This window comes from Ursus arctos, unplaced genomic scaffold (genome assembly GCF_023065955.2).
Source record: "Ursus arctos isolate Adak ecotype North America unplaced genomic scaffold, UrsArc2.0 scaffold_2, whole genome shotgun sequence".
In the NCBI taxonomy this organism is placed as follows: domain Eukaryota; kingdom Metazoa; phylum Chordata; class Mammalia; order Carnivora; family Ursidae; genus Ursus; species Ursus arctos.
The window spans coordinates 84,641,658-84,655,484 of NW_026622874.1; the positions used below are offsets into that span (position 1 = coordinate 84,641,658).

Below are 13,827 nucleotides of genomic sequence, written 5' to 3' on the forward strand. Positions count from 1 at the left end.
ACTGAGGGGCCGTGTATGTGAGCACCAAGAGGGATGGCCGAGTCTGTTGACATTGGTAAGGGAGCACCAAACGTGCCTCTGTTGGCCTTTTGAGGTAGATGATTTTCCTCCTCGACCTGGGTCCTGAGAACTGGGCCAGAACCTAATGACCTCTATTCATCTGCCTCCTTTCCTCTGTTCCAGGTTTGCAGTAAGCCTTGGCTACTGGCATGACCCTTACATCCAGCATATTGTAAGAGTGTCTAAGGAGAGGAGGTCCTCGGAAATTAACAGAGGCAAGCGACCCCCTCACTCCCAGTGTCCCCTCATCAGCCCAAAGGCCTGAGGTTTTCAGGATTCAATCTTAAAAAGAGAATTTCTGGTGTTCGCTCTCTCTCCAGGGGAATGAAAGTGCTTATTTCCCAAGATCCTCATGAGCACAGTGTATTATGAGCCTTTTCATTGTGGGTATTCTGATACGTGGAAAATGGTATCTTACAGTAACTTTATTTTATATTGCTCTTATTTTGGGGGTGAAGTGGAAGATCATTTTTGTGTGTTTAAAACCCATTTATATGATCTTTTACTGTGACTGTCTATTCAAGTAAGGAATTACTTTTTTGGCCTTATTAAAGTGATAGTAACACTGTTAGGCTCTGCAAGTCCTTTCTATCAAGGCAGAGAAAGGATTTGAGATGGGAGGGTGACTCAGTCTCAGCCAGATTGAGAAAATAACACAAATAACCTCAAATGACCACAGTCCCTGTGTGTGCCAGGAATCCTGGCCCTAAAGATGGAGCCTATGGGTAGATTCTATAAGAAATGCAAAGAAAGTTTAAAGTCGTGGTCCCTGAGAATAAGGCCATGGACCTTACTTGGAGCTCAGGATGAACCCAGGCATTAGGAAGATGGGGCCAAGCCTGGCTAAGAGGCCTGAAGCCTCCCTTCTGGGCTCCTGAGGCAGCTTTCTATATCCATGCTCTAGAGGCAGGGTCCCACCTCGGGGCCCTGGGAGTTGGGTGCCCTAGCAGAATGTCAGCCAGCCTTCCTTCCTTCTTCCGCTGCCTGGGCTGGCATCTCCCACTAGGAGAGTGCTTCCCAAACAGCGTGTGGTGAGCATTTTTAACGTTTTTTTCCCAATAATCAGTCTGTTGTGGATGATATTCTATAACATACAATAAAAATGGTTTCCTAGAAAAATAAAATGCAAGATAACATGTAAAATACAAGCTCAAATTGTTTATTAGAATCAATTGACATAGAATTCTTATGTCACATTGCAGTAAGTTTCTAAATGCTACTCAAATTTTGTTCTTAAAATAGTTATACTTAGAGGAGCCTGGGTGGCTCAGTTGTTAAGCGTCTGCCTTCATCTCAGGGCATGATCCCAGAGTCCTGGGATCGAGCCCCACCTCAGGCTCCTCTGCTGGGAGCCTGCTTCTTCCTCTCCCACTCCCCCTGCCTGTGTTCCCTCTCTCGCTGGCTGTCTCTCTCTCTGTCAAATTAATAAATAAAATCCTTTAAAAAAAATAGTTGTACTTAAGCAGCAGGGTTTTAGAATACAGATATTCTTCCTTTCCCCTCTTTTATTTCCCATCTACTTTGCTCCAGCTCCCCACTCCGGAGCTGAACAAGTCCATTTACTGGGCATCGTTTGTTCGTGTCTTCCCCTCCCACCGGTGCTCCGTGAGGCCATTTTATAAACATAGAGACTCTTACCCACACAGAATGGAGATGAAGGGGACTCGGTAAGAAATACGGCTATTTTTTTTTCTTTGACATCCATCTGCCCAATTTCCTGAACCCAAAATATTATTTTTGTCATAATCTCGCAATTTTGAGTTTTAAACGAGTCCTGAAAAGCTTTCACCTAACCATGAAAAAGCACATTTCCAAGAGGAACATTTAGATCTGACATTTTGATGTGAAGCACTTGTCTTTCCCATGTAAAATAATGGGACATTTTATTTTAATTTTGAAAGTTTTTATTTATTTATTGGAAAGAGCATGAGCAGGAGGGGCAGAGGCAGAGGGAGAAGCAGGCTCCCAGCTGAGCAGGGAGCCCGATGCAGGGCTTGATCCCTGGACCCTGAGATCCTGACCTGAGCCAAAGGCAGACGCTTAACCAACAGCCACCCGGGTGCCCCAAGGGGCAATTTATTTGTAAGATCGTTAATTCCATTAAATCATTAAATAGATTGTACTTACTTTGCTTGTAGCAGCTTTAAATTAAATTAAAAAAAAAGGAAGAGAATGTGAAAGTCACTCTTTCTCCCATGAAGTCCACAATAACCCGCTGACCCGGAGGAAGAGCAGAAGTGTCCTGATTTGCTTTTCTCCTGGCGTGTGCTCTGCAGGGATGATATCCCACCTCACTGAGCAATACCTTGTCTCTGTCTCTCTCTCAGGATATTTCGCTCGAGTCCATGGCGTCAGTCAGCTTATAAAGGCATTTCTACGGAAGACAGAATGTCATTGTCAAATTCTAAATCTTGGGGCTGGAATGGATACCACCTTCTGGAGATTAAAGGTAAATGAAAATTCCCCCTCTTCTTTCCCAAATTGTTTCACCTGTGAAGGTGCCCGCCTGGTTCAGAAATGTTAAAATATATTCAGAGGGAATGCAGTGACTGTCTGTCTCGCGCCCCCGTCCCCAGCTGCTTGCGCCTGCTGCCCCCAAGCCACATACTTAGTGTCCCCAGGGCCCTGGTGAAGGATGGGTGCCTTGCTTCTCATCCTTTGCTGTTACAAACAGGGCTTAGGATAAAAATCCTAGTAGACATTTCCTCTGCACATGTGGAAGAACCCTGCCCGTGGAATTGTGAGACCCAGAACCCCTCCATGTTCCATATTGGCGATAATGAAGATTTTCCTGTCATCCTGCTAGTGTCTTCAGTACAGGCTGGAGATGCGCATGGCTGGGTGATGGTGCGATGACATAAAGGCCTTTTGCAGCTATTCCCTGATTTGGTCCCTCACCTGCTCTACTAGGGAGCAAGAACAGGTGTAACTACACTCACTCACAGGAAGGGAGATGGGTCCAGTTAGTGGCAGAACTGGGACCAAATGGGCTGCAGCTCCTCCAAATCCAGGTTCCTTCCCTGTTCTCTACACAGAGCCTTGTGCTTGTTCAGGGGAGTCTCTGCAGTCTGTTGGGCCGTGGTGCATCTGTACCTCAGTGACCATGGTGTGGTGGAAGGAACGGGAGCAGAAGGCAGTGGCAGAACGTGTGCAGTGTGAGCAGAAGCCACTGGAGAAATGCCTCCTCTCGGCCCGACACCGTTTCGACTTGGTCCCGACATTTGGATTCTCCCCGCTGTCATGTAGGTGGGTTAATAATGAATAAATCTGACATTTTTGTTCCTGGGAACAAGGTACATTGAGACTTAGGTACCCCTTCCAAGAAAAAGGTTCTCTCTCAGGAGTGAGGAAGGCGAAGAGCACAGGGTCAGTAAGATATTGTGGCGGTGTTTTGTTTTGTTTGATAATTATATTGGTCCAAAGGGTGTTTTAAAAAATAAAAGTTTCCTTAAATAATAAATATAAACAACACTTCTTTGCTTCTTGGAACCTGGGCCTGTTGGGCCAAATTTAGCCCACCCAGCTATCGTCGTAAATAAAGTTTTATTGCAACACAGCCACTCCCATTACTTGTATCTTCTCTATGGCGGCTTTACCAGCATGACAGCGGAGTTGAGTAGTTACAAGAGAGGCTGTCTGGCCTGCAAAGGTAAAATATTTTCTGGTCGTTTACAGCAAGTTTGCTAATCCCTGTATTGAGAGATATGTGCTTCTAGAACAGGGCAGGGAAAATCTTGGCTGCCAGTCTCATTGTCTCATGCACCTTCCTCCTGGGATGTTCCCCCAGCTGCACCAGCAGAGGCAGCGGGTCACAGGCTTTTTGCTGCCACCATCGTGGCAGCTCGTTCTGTATGATCTCATGGGCTCAAGACTTTGGGGCAGTTGAAGGCTCCCCACTTTGGGCAGCGGGCACCAGTAGGGCCCAGGAAAGCCAGTACCATCACAGAAACAGAATAAAGGGGGAGTGAACCCTTTGGAAGTTAACCCCTTTAAGGCACCGCAGCTGCTCGGTGTCTCCCAACTTCTATTTCCACACAACGCAAGGATCAAGGACGCAGAGGGTGCGTCTCACCTCGGGCAGCCTGTGCTGCGGTTGGCCCTGCGGGATCCTCTTCCAGTCCAAAGGCTGTGCTTCCTCACGGCGGTTCCCGGCTGCCGTCCAGGAGCTGGTCCCGTCTTGGGTGTCTTCCACGCCTCCTGTGACTCTCCAGCTCTCGGCGAGTTATGAGTCAGACGGGCTTAGGAAATCCCAGAGTCGAAAGTGGAAATGTCACCTGCTGCAGCCGTTTTGCTCCTTTCCCATAGCGCAGAAAGAAGCTGTCTGTTCCTTAGAGGCTCGAGGTGTGCCTTTTGGTAGCTTTCCCTCCACAGTGACCCCTTAGTCAGAATTCTTCCGAGGTGAAGGAGCTGATGCATGGGGATTCTCTCTCTTTTTTTTTTTTTTAAGATTTATTAATTTATTAGAGAGAGATAGAGTGGTGAGAGGGGCAGAGGCAGAGGGAGAGTCTTAAGTGGACTCCCGGCTGAGCACAGAGACCAAGTGGCGCTCAATCCCAGGACCGTGAGATCCTGACCTGAACTGAAATCATAGTTGGCCGCTCACCCGACTGAGCCAGCCAGGCGCCCCAAGGGGAAGCTCTTTATACTAAAGTAAGAAGTCCTACAGAAGATGTGGGAGTGTATGCTGTCCTTCATCTGCTTTTAATTGTTCTCATTGTCTTTGGGAATTTTAGACTCTCCTTACCCTTTCCTGTCGTGGGAGTAATGTTCTGGAAGGGTGCTGTGGAGTTTCCTAGCAGAAGTTAGTTCTCGTCTGCCCTAAACCTTTCCTCCCAGTAGCCTCAGCTAGCTCGTCCATCGCCGCGCTCTGCAGACGGGCAGGCATGTGTGGCAGCTCTGACAGTGAACGGTAGAGATGGGTGAGCCTCTCTCTTCTGATCCGTCACGAAGCAGACCTTTTCTCTGTCCTCCTGTGTCCCTCTGTCTCCCTCCCTCTCGCCCAAACCAGACCCTCTGAGATTTTCCACAAGGGTGGGGAGTAGCTGGAAGTATAGTTCTGACACTTACCCCATAGGGATCACCTCCTACTAGAAAATGCTTGCTTGTGATTTGTCTCCGTCATGCCGACCCCGGGGTCAGCGACCCTCCCCCATCCCTGCTTCCCATCGCTCCTGTCTACATAGGTGGGTTAATATACATACTACATACTACCGTCTACTTACACGGTACTCTTCCCTGCTCAGTTGCTCACATCAGAAACAGGGGTGTCATCCTGACCCCCGCTTTTCCTTTGGCCCAGCCTGCACCGGCGACACCACCACGGGATTCTGGCATCTGTGTTTCTCTTTGTCTTTCCCCTTTGACCAAGTGGTTCTGTATTTCTGGAATAGAAGTAAGGTGGACACGAGGGTGTTAAAAGCATACATGGCGGGGGGGATGCCAAAGAGTCAGCAGGTTGTGGAACGCCTTGTTTCTTGCCAGGCCTCAGGGATGTGAGGAGCTGTTGCAGGAGACACGCAGTGTGTGGTTGAAAGAGGCCAGAAAGGGGTGTCCTTGCAGTTGGGGAGCTGAGGAGAGAATTTTTTCGAGAATCCTCGTCAGGGCTGAGTGAGAGTGGACACGACAGAGATGGAGAGAATGTGCTAGGAGCCCAGGGGGTGACCAGGCTGGGGATGCAGGTGGTGGAGCAGGGCCGTTAGTGTGTCTGTCTATGTCTGTGTGTGTGTGTCGGTCTCTGTGAGTCTCTGCGTGTGTGTGTATCTCTGTGTTTGTGTCGTTGTGTCTCTGCCTCTCTGTGTGTCTGTGTGTAGGGGTCTGTGTGTCTACATGTCTGTATTTTGTATCTCTGTTTCTCTGTGTCTGTCTCTTCTGTCTGTGTGCCTCTGTGTGTGGGTCTTTGCGTCTCTGTGCCTATGAGTGTCTTTGTCTAACTCAGTGTGTATGTTTGTGTGTGTGTGTCTCTGTGTGTGGCTTTCACACTCTCTGCTGCAGCCCACAGTAAAAATACATGTACAGCCCAGGCCAGGCCCCACATCTCTGTACCTGTGTCAGTAAATCAAAGGCACACCCTTGGCGCTTACTAGGGAAGGTCCTGCTGTGCGTGTGGCTTGTATATTTATTTCCTCATGAGTCCTCACAACCCCGTGAGGTGCAGTCAATTTCTCTACTGTGCACACGAGGAAAGCTTGGCCCAGGGAGTTTAGTGACTTGCAGCGCCTCACAGCAGACACGTGGTGGATGGGATCTGACCCCCATTCCCTGGCTGCAGACGCCTGCCCTTTCCCACCCACCGTACGCGACTCTCACAGAAAAACGTAAATGTACCACAAGACAGTGCTCGCCCTCACTGACGGGGATGCTTTGTGATGTTTGCTGTTGTATCCTATTTGATCCCGCACATGCTGGCTCCAACCCCTCCCCCGCAAACACACAACTGTTTCCTGACCCTCTCTAATCTGTCTCAGTCTGCTTTTTGGAAAATCTGTTAGCTCCTACTTCCCCAGCGCCTCTCAGTGCCTCCCCACCTCCATGCCAGTGGCTGCTCCCCCAGTTCAGGCTCCCTGTGACTTCTTCCCTGGACCTTCTTCCTGGACGGCTCTGAGAATCTCCTAACATTTGTCCTCTATCCATTCTCCACACAGAGACCAAAGTCACCTGAAAAGTACCTTTCTGACCATATTGTTCCTGATTTAAATCCCTGAAATAGCCCGTTGCTGTTTGGGACTTAGTACTCGGTACATGACGATGGTCAGTAAATGTATGCGGGAATACAGAATGAGCAAACTTGCTGTGTATTTTTCCTCAGGATGAAGATCTCCCATGAAAATATTTTGATGTCGACTTTGCAGTGATCGTCACGAGAAAGCTGCCCAGCATCCAGTAAGTGTGGCTTGGACCAGAGGACAGAGCCGGGCAAAGTCAGAGGCAGAGGTCGGGAGGGGGTCGGATGCATGCTGGAGACCTCATTTTAGGGGACCCTCTCCTTGGACCCCCTCCCCGCTTTCTTGCTGGCCCTGGGACCTCATTCCAACCTGTCGAGCAGTCTTCCACATGCAATACACTCTCCCTTGTGACTGTTCTGTCCATGAACGTCATTTCTCTGAACCTTGAAAAGAAATGACCTACACTAGTTTCATGATCTGAATTGTTCTGTGTATTTTGTCTACTTAGTTATCTCCAGGGCGTAGAGAGGTGCCTAGCCCAGAGCAGATGCGTCGTCAATATTGTTTGAGCGAATGAATGGGAGGCTGAACTTAGTCATTTACTGTCTGTGAGATATTCCGGGGGCCACCCTGACCAGGTTTTAAGGAGTTTGCAGAGTTGTAGAGGGCGAGTTTGTGAATCTCTGCTGGGAGCTTTTGTAGCACCGTGTGCAATGCTTCCCTTGCATCACCTCATTCAGTGCTCAGAGCAACCTCGTGAATTGTGGTGGGGAAACCGAGGCACAAAGCAGTGAAGCGAATTTCCATCACGGCACCTGTGAAGGAAGGGGCGGAGCTGAGATTTAAGCCCTGGCCTCAAGCCCGAGGGTTTGGAAGGGAACTCCCTTCCCTCTTTTTAAATGAGTGATTTCAATAAAATGCCAAGAATTGCCTTTAAAAAAAATTTTGGTGAGCATAAAAGTTTCAGCTTGTCCTTCAAGGATGTCTAATTCTCATCATCTGGAAATAGTTTTCAAGTATGAGGTTGATCTAGTTTATCCTATGATAACAAGGTTTTCACCCTTTCCAAATACAGGATTCCCTTACAGAAAATATGCTGTTCGGTTGCCGTCTGGCATCTGAGGCTGTGCTTCTGCAGACGATGTCCTAGCCTGTTGGGACCCCGAGTGAACTAAGAGGAAGCGGACTCTCGCTCAAGCCCAGAGGTGCTTCTGGGCTGAAAAACGCATTGGCCTTCGTGTATGGTTGTTGTGATGGAGGATTCGGCTCTCCGAGGTCTGATTTTTTGCATATCCTGGAGGAGGGAGTCATCCCATCAACGTTACTGACTTCAAGTCTGAACAGGAGTCCTTTTTTCAGTGAACTGTGAGCGGTGAGCACTGTGTTAAAGATTTTGAGAAGAGGCAGGAAACTGGAGACGACTTGGAAAACCTGGAATATCGGGAAAATCCTTGCTGACCTATCCTGAGCGATTTCTGAGTGTTCAGTAATTCATGATGAGATTGTGAGTGGGCATCCGATTCGGAGTGTCCTGCTTAGTGACCTCGCCGGAGCCCCGATCCACTGAAGTGTGAGTGCGTGTGCCGAGGGCCAGACGTCAGGAAGCAGAAGGCCCTGTGGAGTGAGTGGCCCTTGCTTTGAACAGGAGCAGGATGTATGTGCCATTCCTGGAGTGGGTGTTTGCGGTTCTGCTGAAACTGAGCTCCTTGACTCATTTCTCTCTTTCCCATCTTCCCACAGAGTCAAGCCTTTCTTATCACAACCCATTACAGAACTACATTCGGAGGACCCTCTTCAAATCGGCAAGTACCCTTAACCTACGTGGTACGATGTGCACTACAGAACGCTCTTTGCTTTTTTCCCCTTTTCCTTTTAAAAGGGGTGTGTGTTTGTGTCTGTGTGTCTGTCTGTCTGCGCCTGCGGGTGTGCACTTGCACTGTCACGCGGAGTGTACTTCTGCTGGTACGTTTACACTACATCGCATTTACCGTGAAGGAATTTAAAACAGATGTCCATAGGACCCCGTTCTTCAGTCTTTACAAAATGGGTTTCAGTGATTTACAACCACTGCAAAAGTAGATTTTTTCCTGAAAATCTCTGTTTCCAGCTTTCCTTGTGAACATCCAATCTGGCAGCATCAGACCCTAAGTCCTAGGTGGCTGCTTCATGGAGGGGGGCTGTCATCCTCCCGTCCCGCCCCCACTGCTCCCCGCTGCCTTGTACCTGATCTGCTCCACCTGTTATATCACCTCCTCGGCCCCTGTGCTCCGGGTTTCCCCTCACGTTTTAAGTATGAGTGTTTCCAGCAACTCCCTGCTCACCTCTAAGCCTTTCAGTCCAAGGTAAACCTCTTCCAGAATGTTCCATCGTTTTCAGTCTGTGTCTGGCAGAGTATTCGGGGGCTTACTAATAATTCAGGTCAGAGGACATGCCCAGAGAGGATGGCCTTCTGGGATGGTGGACACAGATAACACAGGAAACATGAGACAGCGAGACAGGCCTCTGTGCAACCACAGTGCCACAGTCATGCTCCTGGTGAAGAGACTCCCAGAAAGAACATCTCCCCCATCCTTCGTTTCCCTCCTACAGATTATAAGTAGAACCTGTGCAGGCTTTGCCATGTGCTGGCCTGGCTGTTTTCTCCACACTGTCGCTATCATAACTTTCTGTATATTTGGTGAATACTTGTGTCGGAATGATTACCTATAATGAAGGAGCTAACGCTTTGCATTACCTTTGATCCATCGATGCAGAAATGTATGAAGTAGAAAGTAAAGACCGGGCATAATCTCTCCCCCCACCAAGATAACCAGTGTTCAGAGTGTTTTCTCCTATGGATGAACAGTACACCTAGAGACGGATAAATATCACACATGAAAACACAAATACAGTCCAGTGCCTGGCACCTAGAAGGGTCAGTAAGTTTTTGCTGAGAGACTGTACATACACATTGAATAAATACATAGGTTGTAGTTCAATATATATCTGTTGAATGAGTGAATCTACATTTCTCAAAATAAATAGATTTATGTATAATTTTAATAAAGTGAATAATTGACACGTCCTGTTTTGTAACTATTCTGGATCCTAGTAACTCATGGCTGTGCTTGTATTGTCATTTATAGTTCGGCCTCATTATTTCTGATGGCTTTCTAGTTCTCCTTTGCATGGAAATTCCTTTTTACTTAATGTATTCAATACTGATGGTCCTTTAGATAGCTGCATTTTATATGGTTTTCTATTAAATAGTGTTGTAGAAAGCACAGGTACACGTGCGTATTTGCAGGAATTGCTGGCTCAGGGAATTGCCCCTTATGAATTCTAATAGCCACTGCCAAACTGTTCTTCAAGATCCTCTTTACTAATTTGTATTTTCACAAGAGTAGATGACGGTTCTCTTTCCCTACAAAAGACACGATGTAATACTTAGTGTATTCTGACCAGCACTCCTTCTCCCCTGCTGGTAACAGCACCCAGTGTTCTCTGGGGGACCAGTACTCCCCCATTGCCATTCCCTGTGGTTTGGGTGGGGCTGACTCCATTTGCATTTCCAGGGCATGGCATGGGACCCAGCCAGACATCTTCAGAGTCTGTCCTGGGGCTCTAGCCACAGTGAAAAGTAGTCTATGTCCCTCTGGGACTTGAACTGAGGAGGGAGGAAACCTGGGTGGGGCAGGGGTGTCTCCTTGTGGACACAGCCTGTCTAGAGAGTGGATCCCCTGGATCCAGCCCTGGCTGCAGCCATAGTCCTTTTGGACTCTGGGTCACATATGAGCCAGTAAAGTTCCCATCTTGGCTTAGGGCAATTCGAGTTGGGTTCTCTTACAAGGAAAAGAGACCTAATCAATAGGAGAGAACATTGAAAGTCGTGCTTACAGATGGGAGGAAAGGCTCTGCTCCAATTTCCTTCTGGTCTGTTTGTTTGGTTTTGGTACCTCTGTCCATTCACTCAGAGTGGAGTGTTGCTCACTGTATTAGCTGTCCCTCTCTAAACACTTGTCTCATGGTCTATAATTATTTCTTGCTTGTCTGTCTCTTCCACAGATCTATTGAGCCCCTTCAGGGCAGAAACTGGATTGTGTTCACTTGTGATTCTTTAATACCTTGAACAGTACACAGTGTGGGCTCCATAATTCCCCATTGATGAATCAGCCATCCTAATTCTCTTCTTTGGGACCCCCCTGTCATGAGACCACCACATAGCCTCACGTCTGTGATACACAAACCATCTTCTGAAACACACTCATCCTCCCATTGTAAACACATCACATCATGAGAACTCCCTCCTTGCAGCCATTCCTAATTCTCCCCCATGTTCGTCCCATGGAACCTCACTGTGCGGTTGCTGACAAGGTCCTTGTTCTTGGGAAGACAACATGGCCTTCTCTGAATGGATAACACACACGATGGGCATGCCATTCACACACATGACTTCACTCATGGGTGAAGGGGACCTACGCTTTCTAGCCTTCCTCTTGAGTGCAGTGCACCCAGAATCCCACTTCTGATGTCTGCCAGTAACACGGTAACACAGAATCACAATTCTAGGCTCTCTCCTGCCTCCGTGTTTCCTCCCGACGCCTTGACAATGACTGGAGTGGAAGGAATACAGATATGTCGAGGAAATCGACAGCAGTGAAGCAAAAGCTTCCCCAGAAAAACAGTTTTGACTTTGGGAGCATAACTGGCATACCCTTCATAGCTCTGTAATAGCCTCGGCTTCCACTGGCATCGAGCAATAAAGATTTTCAAACAGAGTCAAAGGTCAGGGCCAGAATTACAGTCCCAGTATGAATCACCACTGACTCTATCCAGTTTTCATTTTCCCATACTTGGGCTCACACCGCCAGGGCGATCTGGTAGGAACTAGATTTACACTGGATTTGACAGTCTTTGTGGAGTTTCTCCCCTGTGCTAGGCACCACAGCAGACCCTGGGAGATGAAAGACAAAGACAGCAAGGGCTCTCAAGGCATTTTGTTTACTGGAGAACAATAACAAGTAAGGAGGCCACTGCATCATAGAAAACCAGGTGCTGTGTGGACTTAGGAATGTTCCCCGGGATGGGGCCATCCAGTCTCTGTCAGAGCATCAGGGAAGGCCTTTTAGAGGCAGACACCTTGGCCTGGAGAGCTGAAGAATGAGTAGGAGGCAGCTACAGGGCTGGTGTGGTGAAAGGAACTCCGGAGAATCTCAGGTAGAGGCTAAGAAGTAAGAATGCTCGGCCTGCTCCATAAACTGGAAGTGGGGCACGTATGGCCAGAATCCAAGTGTGAAGAGAGAAGCTGCTACAGAGGAAGCTGGGGCCAAAGAGGGGCCGACTAGCTTGGTAGCTTGAAAAGGCCCAGAACTGGGGCCCCTGGGTGGCTGAGTTGGTGAAGGCTCTGCCTTCGGCTCAGGTCATGATCCCAGGGTCCTGGGATAGGGCCCCAGGTCAGGCTGCGTGCTCAGTGGGGAGCCTGCTTCCTCCTCTCCCCCTGCAGCTCCCCCTGCTTGTGCTCTCTCTCTGTTAAATAAATAAATTAAATTAATAAATAAATAAATGCCTCAGAACTTTGCACAAAAAGAGCAAACACCCCTTTCCTGATACAGTATATAAAGAGGCCAGAATGACAACATGACAAATCAGTCTTGACAGTCATTGAATATTGATTTTACAAGGCATGTTACTAAGAATGCAAAGGGAGGCAGGGGTAAGAAAGCTCACAAGGAATTATCTTAGGATTCATTTACAGATTCTCTGTTGAATCATTGGCCCCCACTCCTGAAGAGGGAGCAGAAGGACAAAGCACAGGCTGATACCCTGTGACATTCCTCCAGGAAACTTCCAACTATCTTAATGTTAATACCTTGCTAGAAGGGAAAACAACCTTAACCTGACTATGGCAAGGTCTCCAGTATCCTCTTTAGCGTAGGAAAGTTCTTTTGAAGCCCTCCCTTTTCTTTCCTTCTCCCAACTCCCAAGTATGTAATCAGTTGCCCCCACAACCCCATTACAGCAGCTCTTTCTGTCCAGGGATCCTGTCCCAGTGCTTTAAGAAAACCACCATTTTGCCCTAAAGACATCTCAAGAATTCTTTCTCAGGCGTTGGCTCTAGATCTCAACCCACCAAACCTCACCTGCCTTCCAAAACTACATCACTACTATCCTGTCTACCTCCCGCTGGGCATTATTTCTATCATTTCCTACAAATGACAGAAAAGTAGGCAGCACTAGGCTTAGGGGACAGGCATCAACTCTGGAAACAGGATAAATGCACACTAAGGTAATAGGGTGGGGTAGCAACACAATTAAACATCAAAATTAAGCCACTAAGCAAAAAGTTATGGTGGGGGGAGGGGACACAAACCTTAAAAAAGGAAATTGAAGAAATGGGAGGGGAAGTCAAAGTATTTTGGTTCTGACACACAGAGAACTATCCACACGTGTTCTGGCCAAGTCAAACTCCCCCTTTGACCCAACTGTCGGAAAAAAAGAAGCAAGAGCTGTGCAAGACTCACACCTTCATGTCTCTGCCCAGGAAAAACAGTCTCTAGGTCCGGTACAGCTAACTGCCCTAAAAGACCTTGAAAGATGTGTCCCAGATAACTGGGCACATGACAGTCACCTCCAGGACCTCTCAAAACCACCAGTCGTTCCTGTTCCAACAGCCTGGTGGTCTGCAAACCCTGGTGTCTTCTGTCATTTCATAATGGAGAATGTTTCCTGTCAAGCATGAAAGCAGTCCCAAAGAAACCTGGAGAAGGATCTGCTTCCAAATCCAAAGGAAGAAAGGCTTTTTAAAAAGCTATTAAAGAGCTAAACTAAAAGTCTGCCCAAGGCGTTTCCACAATTCTTTCCACCCAGTTCCCAATTTGTCAATATCAAAAACTTGGGCAGTTGCGTCCATAGGGGCCCGGGTTTGGAAACAGCAGCACCTGTACAGCCCCTGCATGGACCACCGAAACTCCCTGGGCGCATCCGATGGGCTCTGATCATCCCTTCCTTATTTACTGCCGTCAGGCACTTGGACGTGGAGGGGCGCAGCACCAGGGCGAACCTGAAAGGCTGAGAATACCACCCCCAGAGCACAGTGTCCGCCTGGCCTCAGGCACAAGGGTTACCA

General features: G+C 48.1%; 1 long non-coding RNA gene across 4 annotated transcripts in view; it reads left to right on the forward strand.

Annotated features, from left to right (window-relative positions):
- Positions 1–9,782, forward strand: part of LOC125283406 (uncharacterized) — a 25,815-nt gene extending 16,033 nt beyond the window's left edge. For 2 of the 4 annotated variants that reach the window (XR_007191239.2, XR_007191237.2), the window contains exons 3-7: positions 2,388–2,509; positions 3,096–3,306; positions 6,866–6,939; positions 7,798–8,376; positions 8,463–9,782. This is a non-coding gene — a long non-coding RNA (uncharacterized LOC125283406). The remainder of the gene's footprint in view (positions 1–2,387; positions 2,510–3,095; positions 3,307–6,865; positions 6,940–7,797; positions 8,377–8,462) is intronic. The other 2 variants (XR_007191240.2, XR_007191238.2) reach the window with 1 other exon arrangement.
- The last annotated feature ends 4,045 nt before the right edge of the window (positions 9,783–13,827 follow it).